This window comes from Panulirus ornatus, chromosome 38, assembly GCF_036320965.1.
Source record: "Panulirus ornatus isolate Po-2019 chromosome 38, ASM3632096v1, whole genome shotgun sequence".
NCBI classification, from domain to species: domain Eukaryota; kingdom Metazoa; phylum Arthropoda; class Malacostraca; order Decapoda; family Palinuridae; genus Panulirus; species Panulirus ornatus.
The window spans coordinates 14,259,145-14,275,010 of NC_092261.1; the positions used below are offsets into that span (position 1 = coordinate 14,259,145).

At 46.3% G+C, this 15,866-nt stretch overlaps 1 protein-coding gene and 1 long non-coding RNA gene across 2 annotated transcripts in view; both read right to left on the bottom strand.

Annotated features, from left to right (window-relative positions):
- Positions 1 to 15,866, bottom strand: part of MCU (mitochondrial calcium uniporter) — a 725,481-nt gene that overhangs the window by 422,696 nt on the left and 286,919 nt on the right. The gene's annotated exons all lie outside the window — the stretch shown is intronic.
- LOC139760916 (uncharacterized) overlaps positions 1 to 15,866 on the bottom strand; it is a 383,133-nt gene that overhangs the window by 93,001 nt on the left and 274,266 nt on the right. Inside the window, exon 2 of the long non-coding RNA XR_011715430.1 lies at positions 3,592 to 3,669. This is a non-coding gene — a long non-coding RNA (uncharacterized lncRNA). The remainder of the gene's footprint in view (positions 1 to 3,591; positions 3,670 to 15,866) is intronic.

Sequence of the window (15,866 nt, forward strand, 5' to 3'; positions counted from 1 at the left end):
GGGGGGAACAGACTGAGCGTGCGACACACTTGTGAACTAAGTAAAGACGCTGGTGTATTAAATAATAATAATAATAATAATAATAATAATAATAATAATAATAATAATAATAATAATAATAATAATACCACTACTACTATTACTACTACTACTACTACTACTACTACTACTACTACTACTACTACTAATAATAATAATAATAATAATAATAATAATAATAAAAAGTAAAGCACACGAAGACTTGAGTGAATGGATGATTCCCGAGTCGAGACAGAACGGGGGAAGAAAAAAAAAAGGACATTTCAAAACTAAATGAGAAAATGTACGACAGTGAGGGAGACGGCGTGGAGGGCCAGAGTGCATTAGCCAGCCTGGGTTACTGAGACATGGAGGAACACTGTGCGAGGAGGAGAGGGAGACTTTACCTGAGGAACGGAGCGGGGAGGATGGTGTGGGAGAGACGACAGCGCTGTTACGGAAGGGTAAAAACAAGGTCAAGAAAGTGCTAAACATAGAGAGAGAGAGAGAGAGAGAGAGAGAGAGAGAGAGAGAGAGAGAGAGAGAGAGAGAGAGAGAGTGTAGGGTGGTGGTAGAAAAGGTGAGAGGGACGGTAAATCTGCAGTGCAATGCTATTCGGGGAGGGAGAGAGAGAGAGAGAGAGAGAGAGAGAGAGTACTTCCACCATATAAAAAGTGGACGTGTGTGTGTGCCTGAGAGCCAGAGAAAGGCGGAGGAGGAGGAGGAGAAGGAGGAGCAGGAGGAGGAGGAGAGGGAGGGAGGAACCCTTACATCACCTAACCTTACCTTCCATCATCCCACACTCTGATTTCGCGGGGAGGGTGGGAGATTGTCCTTCGTCAACCCCCCTAACCCACCCCTAACATCCTCGAACGTGTCCAGAGAGGAGCACAAAAAACCTCGATTGAAGGTCGAACGCCAAAGGAACCAAACTGAAGGAAGTGTGGAGTCTCACACTGTTGTTTAGTTCTAGAGTGAGAGTTGTGGGCGTCAAAACCAAGAATACAGTACTGTAACTGCAGCGTGGATGGGTCGTGCCTGTACGACACGGTACAGCAGCACCACTACAACAGACACGGCTGACCACTACGATCACACGCACAGGGGTCCACTACGATAACAAACACAGGCGACCACTGCGATAACAGGCACAGGTGACCACTACGATAACAAACACAGCTGACCACTACGATAACAGGTACAGCTGCCTATTACGATAACAGGTACAGCTGACTATTACGATAACAGATACAACTGACCACTACGATAACAGGCACAGCTGACCAATGCGACAGCAGGCACACCTGACATCTCCGATAACAGGTACACCTGACCACTCCTATAACAGGCACACCTGGTCACCACGATAAGACACAGCTCGCCGCTAAGATAACACGCACAGGTCACCGTCATGATAACACGCACAGGTCACCGTCATGATAACACGCACAGGTCACCGTCATGATAACACGCACAGGTCACCGTCATGATAACACGCACAGGTCACCGTCATGATAACACGCACAGGTCACCGTCATGATAACACGCACAGGTCACCGTCATGATAACACGCACAGGTCACCGTCATGATAACACGCACAGGTCACCGTCATGATAACACGCACAGGTCACCGTCATGATAACACGCACAGGTCACCGTCATGATAACATGCAGACCCGGAGTTCAACACAATCCCGAAAGAAGGCAAGAAATTCTGGGCCATAATATGCTCCACGTCGAGGACGAAAAAGTTATAATGACGTGAAAACCAGGCGGAAAATAGGCCATATCACCAACACAGCATAAAATAAAAATGAAAATAATCTTCACTAAATACATATATATATATATATATATATATATATATATATATATATATATATATATATATATATATATATATCATAAAATGTCGGCCCTATGGCTTCTGACCTGACCTCTCGAAGGGTCAAAGGCCCTTGAGAGGTAGGGTCAAAGGCCAAGGGTCGTATCCATACACTCGGGAGTCATACCGTTGTGCTCCTAGGGTTGCACGGTCGTGTTCATACGGTTCAGGCCACTGTTGGTCAAGAGGTCAGGTCACCGTGGTTAAAGGCGTCACGCCAGTGTGGTCAAGAGGTCAGGTCACCGTGGTTAAAGGCGTCATACCAGTGTGGTCAAGAGGTCAGGCCATCGTGGTTAAAGGGGTCACGCCACTGGGGTCAAGAGGTTAGGTCACCGTGGTTAAAGGGGTCACGCCACTGTGGTCAAGAGGTCAGGCCACCGTGGTTAAAGGGGTCACGCCACTGTGGTCAAGGGGGTTCCGAACACCGCTAGTGTGGTCCAGGTCCAGCAGACAGAACATGACGGAGGGAGGAACCGAACATGACGGAGGGAGGAACCGAACATGACGGAGGGAGGAACCGAACATGACGGAGGGAAGAACCGAACATGACGGAGGGAGGAACCGAACATGACGGAGGGAAGAACCGAACATGACGGAGGGAGGAACCGAACATGACGGAGGGAGGAACCGAACATGACAGAGGGAGGAACCGAACATGACGGAGGGAGGAACCGAACATGACGGAGGGAGGAACCGAACATGACCGTGGGAGGATACACCATCCTCATTCTCCTCTCCAGGGGAGAATCATCAGGCGGGGCTCACGCAGCGCGCCTCTCCTCCTGCACTGCAGACACGCGCCGCCCCACCACCACGCCACGTCCTGTCACAGTGACACTCCCCCCTCACACACCACGCCTGCACAGAACCCTTCATTACACATTACACCCATTCGTCACTACGCCACATGGGCAACACGTCACACCGAACCACACCGCCACGCGCCGCAAAATACCACACACACACACACACACACACACACACACATACATACAGTGGTGTAGAGGATAGCGTTGCTGACCATGAATCAACCCACGTCCTCCTAAGGACTGGCCGGTTCGAACCCTGGGCGCGGCAGTACACTCACACCCAACCTAGGTCTTCATCCTTCCCCCTCAGGCTGATCAGTAAATGGCTATCTGGTTAAGGCTTCGGGTGTATCATCAGCTATTTGCATGTATTTACTCGTACTGTGCGTGGAGGGAGTTGTGCGCTCGTAAGGGTACCATTTTCTAAACATTCTCAAAGGCCATACATCTTCTTCCATCTGTGTATGTATGCTGTCTGCTTCGACCACGTCCTCAGTCATTCCGTTCCATCTATCCTCCATTCCTATAAGGTAAAGGAGTTTCTTTATACCCTTTTTTTTTTATGTTACGTCCTCTGGCGGCTCTATCCCCCCACACATCTCGAAGAACTGTACACACCCCAAGCCGTCGATCCGCCAGTATGAGGTTCCACGATGAGCCACCTTTGGCGAGGCTGTATCACTGTGACCACAGTCTCGTCATTAGAATTTCTCACTCTAAGGGAGTCCAAATTTCCCTGCTACTGGACGCAGCACAGCTCTTAGACAGCAAGAATCTCTCGAAAGAGACCTTGGGAAATAAGGGTGGGGTGTGTGTGTGTGTGTGTGTGTGTGTGTGTGTGTGTGTGTGTGTGTGTGTGTGTGTGTGTGTGTGCTTACCGTGGATAACGATGGTCAGAGCAGGAGAAAAGACCATAACCAAGCGCCTCCTCCTCCTCCTTCTTCGGGCCACATTACCTGAAACAAAAACAAAAGTTCTCGCTTTAGAAACACACACACACACCATTATAGAAAATCCTTGTTTTTTTTTGTCTTTTTACTGTAAAGCATAAAAAAATATTATGACCAAATCTCACGCAAAACACCGACAAGGCGGGTGTACCTGAGCCTGAGTTGAATGCTCTTGTTACACGGGTCGTAAGAGCAAAGTGGTGCATAAACGCGAGAGCGTTAAATAAAACGCTCCTGACGAAGGCCCTGACGTCAGGGGCGTATATCAAAAGCGCGGATTCGAGAAAGTGACCGCGTTCGAAACTCACCCTTAAAGTACTATCAAATGCGCGGCAAGGTTAATCCGTTCACTCGCTGTGTCATTGAGAATCATTCGGTGTGTCATAATGCTTCACACTGTTCACCGAGACCACCGCGAGTGTCTGTCTCGATGGTTTCCTGTTCACAGTGCTGAAGCCCACGGTGCTCACTCTGAACCTGACACTCAATCCTGTGTTGTCATAACTTTCAGCCTAACCTAACCTAACCTAACCTAACCTACCCTAACCTAACCTAACCTAACCTAACCTAACCTACCCTAACCTAACCTAACCTAACCTACCCTAACCTAACCTAACCTAACCTAACCTACCCTAACCTAACCTACCCTAACCTAACCTAACCTAACCTAACCTACCCTAACCTAACCTAACCTACCCTAACCTAACCTAACCTAACCTAACCTAACCTACCCTAACCTAACCTACCCTAACCTAACCTAACCTACCCTAACCTAACCTAAACTAACCTAACCTACCCTAACCTACCCTAACCTAACCTACCCTAACCTAACCTACCCTACCCTAACCTAACCTACCCTAACCTAACCTAACCTACCCTAACCTAACCTAACCTAACCTACCCTAACCTAACCTACCTAACCTAACCTACCTAACCTAACCTAACCTACCTAACCTACCTAACCTAACCTAACCTAACCTAACCTACCCTAACCTAACCTAACCTAACCTACCCTAACCTAACCTAACCTAACCTAACCTACCCTACCCTAACCTAACCTAACCTACCCTAACCTAACCTACCCTAACCTACCCTAACCTAACCTAACCTACCCTAACCTACCCTAACCTAACCTACCCTAACCTAACCTACCCTAACCTAACCTACCCTAACCTAACCTAACCTACCCTAACCTAAACTAACCTAACCTAACCTAACCTAACCTAACCTACCCTAAACTAACCTAAACTAACCTACCCTACCCTAACCTAACCTAACCTACCCTAACCTAACCTAACCTAACCTAACCTAACCTACCCTAACCTAACCTACCCTAACCTAACCTAAACTAACCTAACCTAACCTAACCTAACCTACCCTAACCTAACCTAACCTACCCTAACCTAACCTACCCTAACCTAACCTAACCTAACCTAACCTAACCTAACCTAAACTAACCTAACCTAACCTACCCTAACCTAACCTAACCTAACCTAACCTACCCTAACCTAACCTAACCTAACCTACCCTAACCTAACCTAACCTAACCTAACCTACCCTAACCTAACCTAACCTAACCTACCCTAACCTAACCTAACCTAACCTACCCTAACCTAACCTAACCTACCCTAACCTAACCTAACCTAACCTAACCTTTCATAAAGGACTGCAAGGACAAGCCTGTACTAAGGTGCAAGAAGAATATACTTACAAGGACAAGCCTATACTTAACAAATATATAATTTTTCCTGCTTAAAAGTCCTACTTCCACCTCCCCGTGGTAAGCAGGGGGCAACAGATGATATCATCTGGCTAACGGAAGAGGTGAACGATCGTTAATGAACGTATAAACAATCGGACTTAGATGTGAGTGATAAAACGCGCTTTTGACTTAATATTCTGCCGCGCTTTTGATAGCAATATATCAGCAACGTTTGCCGCGCTTTTGATATGCCAATCCGCGCTTTCGTAAAACGCCGGACGTCAGATATATATATATATATATATATATATATATATATATATATATATATATATATATATATATATATATACCCTGAGCATTACCAGCGGTCATTCTGCAGTGTACACACACACACACACACACACACACATACGGGCCGCATACGGGGTCGAATCCTAAGAGCGGCGGTTGGGCCCACAGACCAGATATATCGAACTCCGCCCGCCTGGGCGAAGAGTCTTCCCCTGACGAGGCTGTATCGTCATCGTCGTCAGCTGACGCAGAGGGGGGTAGAACTTCGTCAAAGACCATTACTGTGCCCTTGTAACTACGGGAGCCCCCTGATAAGTATTCTGGGTCTATGGTCCTGGTGATTTATAACAATAACAACAACAACAACAACAACAATAATAATAATAATAATAATAATAATAATAATAATAATAATAATAATAACAATATCAATAATAACTATATGTGGTTTGTTACCTCACACTGCTTATTGTAAAAGAAGAACATGAAAGATATTTACATTACTCACGATTCTTATGGTAAAAGGAAAGCCCTGAAAGATATTTACGATAATTTACGTGTAAACTCTACGAATGTCTCAGAAGTCTACCCCTCACCCAGGTCTGGAACATTACTCCTCCTTGTGTATATTGTTCTTGCATTGGCTAAGTAGGTCTTCGGGCCTCACAGCTCGAAGTGGGACCTGAAATTTCTTTAAAAGCATACCTTACAACGGCTTCGGAGGTCTTCTACCTCCACAGCTTGGTCTGCGACCTCACCTTACGCATCATCCACGATGGTTTCGGAGGTCTTCTACCACCACAGCTTGGTCTGCGACCCAACCACCTTTACCCTACGTATAATTCACGATGGTGTTTCATTACCGCCGCGTCGCCCTTCAGCACAGGAAGGCTCCTGGAGGCCACATCCCATAGGACTACCACGCAACCACCACCACATCCTGGCTGGTCTGGTACACTGTGTCAGCAACACCACTCGTCCAGGCCCGAGTACAACTCCTCCACCGAACAATCCAAAGTGTTTGCATTGGCTACAGGCAATCCATTACATAGATCTGGATCCCCGGATGTGTATCTAACCGTTTCGGTGATAAATCTCCGTGTGGCGTCCAGCTCAAGTCTGTTGGGGTTAAAACCACCGATAAATCGCGACAAATGGGATTCGAACTGTTATGTCGGCATAATCCAGCGCTAAACTGTGAGCTCAGCCGAATGCTAGCTGCTTCCCCCAGCCACCTGATCCCTCCTCACACCCCCAGGCTCGTCCATCCCGGCCTCCCAAGCGTCGGCAACGAGATGTATGTACGTATGTCGTCCACACCATCAGAAAGTAATGGACGTGTGGCCACATATTTCCACGGTGAACATGAAGGGATTTTAAGACTTCCATCTATATTCTGTTTATGCTGACGAAGATCCGCGTTCTAATTACTCAACAAGAGCGCCCTTGTAATTAGCATATATCTTTAACCATAATGCTTAATGAAGACTTCCAAATCTGAGGACCAATTTGAATTTTTTGTTTTTTCACAGAGAACTGTAAACACAGACATTTACAAAAGGATTACAGCCAAGACATTAATAACCACAAGGTTCCACACACTTTCTTAAAACCAACACTTGGAGACTTGCATGATCATAATCTTGAAAGATGAGCCAATTAAAGAATCATGAACACTTCCTCCTTAGCACAACAACTGAAATAAAAACATATACATGAACGTGTGTGTGTGTGTGTGTGTGTGTGTGTGTGTGTGTGAGAGCGCGCGCGCGTGTGCGCGCGTTGGTAATTACCTATTTGTAATTTTGTAATCAATTATTCGTACTATGCAAGAAAGGAGTTTTACACGTGTGTGTGTGTGTGTGTGTGTGTGTGTGTGTGTGTGTGTGTGTGTGTGTGTGTGTGTGCTCTTTATGTTAATCCACCCATCTGTCCATCCATCAGTCTATGTGTATACGTTTCTGTGTACAGTAGTGAAGACACAGTAACATATATACACGAGGTTAAGAGACGGGGGGGCAACACGAGTGTAAACCTCCCCTGCAACGCACAACAGTAACCACACATACACAAGAGCTCATAAAATGAAGCCCCCACTGCTGTGGAATTCGCCCCTCCCTGTACTATACAAATAGGCAATTCCAAATAAGTAATCATACAAACACACACACACACACACACACACACACACAAACCTGAATAATTTTCTACACGCTAACTACTAATTAAAAACCAGTTCAGGCTAATTACAAACACATACACCGTAAGCATACACTATAAACACAACAGGGCATGGCCATGAACAAAAATACACACGCTACATACATTAAGGCAAGTACAAACATACAGCACCCCTCAACACACACACACACACACACACACACACACACACACACAGGATACTATACATACACGCTCTAGACACGTACACAAACGTCTACATCATTATTAACAACCATATGACGCCACCATATTTCCTTACATTCATATCACGAACATTAACGAACTTATACAATCTATAACATTTCTCATCACACTTCCCTTATGAGCCATCTAATACTACCCCGTACAGACGTACTTCCTTCGAAACCGTAAGATCAAAATACCTCAAAAACACTGACACAAACTCAGAACCTGGTCTCATAAAGCATTTCCACCTCGGATATTTTAAAAACTTTCCCAATCCGAACGTTTCCAAACACAACCGTCTAAACGTTCACTGAGCAACATAAACTTAACGTTTTGAAAACATTATATATACATATACGCCAGCACAACCATTTTTTTTCCTTCTATTTTTAATCAGATACTACACAGGAAATCGAAAGCCATTTCCACCCTAAACATTTACAAACATATACACTCCCAATTCTGTAAATACCAAATATTTACAAAAAAAATATATATATATTCGCTGTGCGGTTGACATTTTAAACCATCTGGACTGGCTCCCACAGGCCGGTTAACTTTGGCCATTCGGACAGATTATCCGACTTTATTACGTTCTCGAAGTTCCCAATTCGCATCACCGGCCACACACAACGAAGCAAAATGAGACGAATGGAAGTTAAAAATAGGAAAAACTGCGATGAAAATAATGCAATGTGGTGGTGGATAAGAACACTGCTGGTGGAGAAGTGGTGGATCCAGAGGTAATAGTGGTCGACGTCGATCGGAACTTATGATGGTCGACGTCGATCGGAGCTTGAGATGGTCGACGTCGATCGGAACTTATGATGGTGGACGTCGATCGGAACTTGAGATGGTCGACGTCGATCGGAACTTGAGATGGTCGACGTCGATCGGAACTTGAGATGGTCGACGTCGATCGGAACTTATGATGGTGGACGTCGATCGGAACTTGAGATGGTCGACGTCGATCGGAACTTAAGATGGTCGACGTCGATCGCAACTTATGATGGTCGACGTCGATCGGAACTTGAGATAGTCGACGTCGATCGGAACTTGAGATGGTCGACGTCGATCGGAACTTAAGATGGTCGACGTCGATCGGAACTTAAGATGGTCGACGTCGATCGGAACTTGAGATAGTCGACGTCGATCGGAACTTGAAATGGTCGACGTCGATCGGAACTTGAGATGGTCGACGTCGATCGGAACTTGAGATGGTCGACGTCGATCGGAACTTATGACGGTGTCACCCAAGACGTCTTTCCAGAGGGTCCTGCAGTTCAAGGCAGCGATACGTCCAGTAACTGGGAAATGTGGACTCCTTTGAGATGAGAAATGCTCCGACGAGACTGTACTCCCAGCGGCGTTACCTCACGCAGGCGCAGTCCGGTAACATCTCCGGCTGGGATAAAAGTACACACCTCCTCGCATGTGATGTTCTCCATGAAGCAAAACCACAAAATGAGTTCCATAGGGCGGCGCTCTCCCAAGACGCCCTTCATGCTCTCCCTAGACGCCCTTCATGCTCTTCCTAGACGCCCTTCATGCTCTCCCTAGATGCCCTTCATACCCTCCCTAGACGCCCTTCATGCTCTCCCTAGATGCCCTTCATGCCCTCACAGGACGCCCTTCATGCCCTCCCTAGACGCCCTTCACGCTCTCCCCAGACGCCCTTCGTGCCCTAAAAAAGTGCATGTAACACTTAAGTGCATGTGCATATGTACATACACATATGGGGAGTGACTGATGCATGGGTATACATGTGCGAGTACAAACTCTTGACACTCACACGTGTTGTAGACGTATGATCATCAGCTCTGCTGCGCGTTTTACTGATATAAACACCCACTCATCAATATGCAAATGATCCCCAACACACAAACATGTCCCTGAACACAAGCATTAAATCCCAGGCACTGACATCCTGTCGCTTTCTGTACGTTTCCCACACAAACACACACACACACACACACACATACACACGTACACGGACACCCTGGTTCGAACACACACAAACATGTACACGGACACCCTGATACGAACACACACACACACACACACACACACACACACACACACACACACACTAAAACACACATGTGGATCTCCGTGGTAAAGTGGTTATAGCGTTGCTGAGAATGAGTTCGCCCAGCCAGAATGGGTTCGAATTCTGGGCGCGGCAGTCAGTCCATACCCAATAAATGCGTTCCTGACTTAGCCCACATGTGTGTGTGTGTGTGTGTGTGTGTGTGTGTGTGTGTGTGTGTGTGTGTGTGTGTGTGTGTGTGTTCAACCCGGGAGTGGTAGCATAAAAAGCGGATTCTATAAGTCTCGAAGCGTCTCCGTCAGACCCACATGTCCGGGTAATTATAAACTTCACACGTCATGAAGTTGATTAATTACATCAAAAGTCTCGCCATGCAGACGATTCCTCATTCACCTCACATGAGAGAAAAGCGGATCACGAATTTCTAAAAGTTACCATTCGACTGTAAAGTTACCATTCGACTGTACGTAACGAAGCGCAGCGCCATCTGTAAGCAGGCCCGCACACAGCATTGGATAGGGTGGCGGGCCCTCCCTCGTCTCCACCCCAAACCCCAGATGAGGCGTTGCCCTCCCCTCCCCAACCCGGTCCTCCTCCTAACCCCACCTCCCCCCCAACCCTAATAGACCCCCGCCGAGTGGCCCTCCCCCTCCACCCCAACACACCCACCCCGGGACACTCCATTTCCAGTCAATACCCAATTTGACCCGTCTTTAGAGCTGGGTCCCCGGGACACGCCACACTCCCATAACTTCCCGAAATGGAGTTTCAAACGAGGGACTTGCCCCCCTTCCTCCTCCTCCTCCTCTCTCCCCGCAACATAAGAAATTTATCTGCGAACGTGAATAATTTCTCTCTCATGGCGTCTCATGACCTTGTCTGATTTCGAGCCTCGTCTACCAAGCGAAAACCACGACCCTCCAGCAACGTAGAACCCTCACCCTACCTATGGCTTGCAGACAGACGATCTCTCAGCGAGCGTCGTCCTGGCCCTGTGCACCTCAGATGGGTGTCTTCCTCCATCACCCTTCCTACTCCCATACCTATGGCGACCCGCTGAACGCGAAAGGATGCGAACCTTCCTACAAGAGCTGCTGCAAGTTGGTATACAGCAGCCCCCGTGGCATCGAACCCATCCCAGATAGTGTTGACCGAGGCAGGGACAGCCTCCATCCCAACCACACTAAACGTCATCAATTATAGGTAGTGTGTGACCCATTAGTGTTCGTGTACAGACATTCCCATCCCCTTTTCCTTCTACACACACACACACACCCCAACTGGTTCTATCTGCGTGTATTTTCTCGGCAGAACACGATCATCTGGCTGCAAAGTACTACTTCAATAAACGTTAATTTATATCATTGTAACAATAATGACTATCATTATCATCAATATCATTATCACTGATTTCTTTTTATAATAACTGAGACAGCAAGGGCAACTAAGGCCCCTAATGAAGGCCATCTCATTAACGCTATATATATATATATATATATATATATATATATATATATATATATATATATATATATATATATATATATAAATATATATTTATATTTATCATACTTTGTCGGTGTCTCCCGCGTTAGCGAGGTAGCGCAAGGAAACAGACGAAAGAATGGCCAAACCCACCCACATACACATGTATATACATACACTTCCACACACGCACATATACATACTTATACATCTCAACGTATACATATATACACACACAGATATATATATTATATATATATATATATATATATATATATATATATATATATATATATATATATATATATATATATACATATATATCCTAGCCTGAGCCAGGTATCCATTTCATCGACCAACCCTTGAGAATGGATGAACAGCTGGGTTGACTATGGACCGACTGCCGTAACCTCCTAGGGTTCGAACCTCTACCCTCGACCCCTGGGGCGGGTCGCGAATACGTCACAGGTCAGGAGCGCTACCCGCTGCACCACACGGGAGACCCAGTCATCACCATCACAACAAAATACTCAAATAACAAATGAGACGACTTACGAGGTGGGTCATTATCATCATCATCATCATCATCATCATCCCACCACCAGGGCGAGCCCAATCATACCCCGGGGAAAAATCCCTTTCCAGCCCCCCAACCCCTGGGGAAATATCAAGTCTTCCGTAGGAACTAACTTTCCCCCCCAGTATTTTCCCCCCGTCTAACCACACAGACACACCCACACACACAACACACACACACAGCACCAGGGCAGTCGCACAAAACACCTCTCTCTCTCTCTCTCTCTCTCCATCACTGACACAAACTTTCCCCTCGACGGCAAAAAATGCGCCAGGATTAAACACCAACATCCCGCAACACGCTCCTTAAATCTCAACCTAAAGGCCAGACGGATGAATCAAGCAGTTCTGTTACCCTTAAATCGCTGATCTCTGTTCCACGCTCTTGCCTTCCGCATTCCCACCCAACACCACACCACCCCACACCACACCACACCACACCACACCACCACCGTGCCACACCACGCTGCGCCTTCTTCCTCTCTTGATAGAATTAAAAAAAGAAAAAAAGAGAGAGAAAAAAAATCATTCACTTACTTTCTCCTTCAGCAAGGCCGAGCTCTGGATTTGAGGAGAATGTTAACACGATCCACAGATGTTGCTGCAAGTGGCAGCCTCAGAAAAAAAAAAAAAAGAAAAAAAAAATCTTGGAGAAGTAACAGAAGAGAATATTCTCTCTCTCTCTCTCTCTCTCTCTCTCTCTCTCTCTCTCTCTCTCTCTCTCTCTCTCTCTCTCTCTCTCTCTCTCTATCTATCTATCTGAGGGGTGTTATCGTTTCTCCCCTGGATGCTGTTATCTTCTATGGTCGAGGGATGTTCACAGGTTATCTCTCTCTCTCTCTCTCTCTCTCTCTCTCTCTCTCTCTCTCTCTCTATCTATCTATCTATCTATCTATCTAACTGAGGGGTGTTATCGTTTCTCCCCTGGATGCTGTTATCTCCCATGGTCAAGGGATGTTCACAGGTTATCTTAAGAGAGACGTGGTATGGTACTTGGGCGCGCGCCCCCTCCCTCACCAGCCACTATGAATGCCACCCGACGCTTCCAAGCCTGTGGTGCTGGCTGCTCACGGAGCCATCAAAGGAAAACGAGAACTTGTGCGAACGAGGGTAACGAGAATCAGTAACTGCCAGGGTAACCCGTAACAACACAATGCCAGGTAATGTATAACAATCAGTAACACTTAGGGTAACCTATATGAACCAGTAAAGGTCACGGTAACCAATCAGAATTACTGACACTCAGGGTAACCCATAAGAATCAGCAACACTCAGGGTAACCCATAAGAATCAGCAACACTCAGGGTAACCCATAAGAATCAGCAACACTCAGGGTAACCCATAAGAATCAGCAACACTCAGGGTAACCCATAAGACTTAATAACGTCCAGAGTAACCCACAAGAGTTAGTAACGTCCAGAGTAACCCATGATTTAGTAACGTCCAGAGTAACCCACAAGAATTAGTAACGTCCACGGTAACCCTCTAGAATTAGTAACGTCCAAGGTAACCTTCTAGAATTAGTAACGTCCACGGTAACCCTCTAGAATTAGTAACGTCCAAGGTAACCCTCTAGAATTAGTAACGTCCAGAGTAACCCATAAGAGTCAGGTAACACATAGGGTAACCCATACCACGACACAGTACCAACCAAGTTAACCAGTAACAAGAAGCAGTAACGCCCGGCGTAACCCATAACACGAATTCAGTAACAGCGAGAATAACAGGTCACAACCACCACTTACCATGAGACTCCAACCCTGGCCCCGCGCCCTCCTCCTCCTCCAGCGGGCCCAGCTCCAGAGAGTGGTAGTCAGCCCACAAAGCCACACAACCAAAGCACATCAAAGTAAGTTAACGTTATGTTCAAGAATTGTGCCCCATGTCGTTCACGCCTTATGATCTGTCTCACCCGTAATCTGCTTTATCTACTTATTCAAAACAAATCATATATATATATATATATATATATATATATATATATATATATATATATATATATATATATATATATATATGCTGGTAACAATGAGGGGAAAAATACAGCATGATAAGTCCTATCTCCACTTTCGTATAATTACATCGTCAATGGAGAGACTTTTTTGTATCTCCCCTGACGATGCAATTACACGAAAGTGCGCTTGGGATTTACCGTGTTTCATTTTTCCTCGTGGTTATCAGGAAATGCAAGATCATGCGCATCATATATATATATATATATATATATATATATATATATATATATATATATATATATATATATATATATATATATATCGAGCGGAAGGCTGGAAATCCTTCCCTCCTGCTATACTTTCCAAGAGCCGGAACAAAGAGAAAGGCCAAGTATGGATGTTTCCTCCAAGGCTCAGTCACCTGTTCTTGACGCTATCTCGCTAGTATTCATTCCCAGTTATATCACTCTCAGCCCTTTTCTCGCTGTGCCCACCTGCACTTCCAAAATCCATGTGTCTACTACACGCCTACGAACCCTGGCTCATCATAACACTGAGTAATACACTTCGAAGTATAACCTCGGGGTGTATAGTCTTGTCGAACCCCTACTACCGGGGTGTATAGTACTGTCGAACCCTTACTACCGGGGTGTATAGTACTGTCGAACCCTTACTAACGGGATGTATAGTACTGTCGAACCCCTACTACCGGGGTGTATAGTACTGTCGAACCCTTACTAATGGGGTGTATAGTACTGTCGAACCCCTACTACCGGGGTGTATAGTACTGTCGAACCCCTACTACCGGGGTGTATAGTACTGTCGAACCCTTACTACCGGGGTGTATAGTACTGTCGAACCCCTACTAACGGGGTGTATAGTACTGTCGAACCCCTACTACCGGGGTGTATAGTACTGTCGAACCCCTACTACCGGGGTGTATAGTACTGTCGAACCCCTACTACCGGGGTGTATAGTACTGTCGAACCCTTACTAATGGGGTGTATAGTACTGTCGAACCCCTACTACCGGGGTGTATAGTACGGTCGAACCCCTACTACCGGGGTGTATAGTACTGTCGAACCCCTACTACCGGGGTGTATAGTACTGTCGAACCCTTACTAATGGGGTGTATAGTACTGTCGAACCCCTACTACCGGGGTGTATAGTACTGTCGAACCCCTACTAACGGGGTGTATAGTACTGTCGAACCCCTACTACCGGGGTGTATAGTACTGTCGAACCCCTACTACCGGGGTGTATAGTACTGTCGAACCCCTACTACCGGGGTGTATAGTACTGTCGAACCCTTACTAATGGGGTGTATAGTACTGTCGAACCCCTACTACCGGGGTGTATAGTACTGTCGAACCCCTACTACCGGGGTGTATAGTATTGTCGAACCCCTACTACCGGGGTGTATAGGACTGTCGAACCCCTACTACCGGGGTGTATAGTACTGTCGAACCCCTACTACCGCGGTGTATAGTACTGTCGAACCCCTACTACCGGGGTGTATAGTACTGTCGAACCCCTACTACCGCGGTGTATAGTACTGTCGAACCCTTACTACCGGGGTGTATAGTACTGTCGAACCCCTACTACCGCGGTGTATAGTACTGTCGAACCCCTACTACCGGGGTGTATAGTACTGTCGAGCCCCTACTACCGGGGTGTATAGTACTGTCGAACCCCTACTACCGGGGTGTATAGTACTGTCGAACCCTTACTA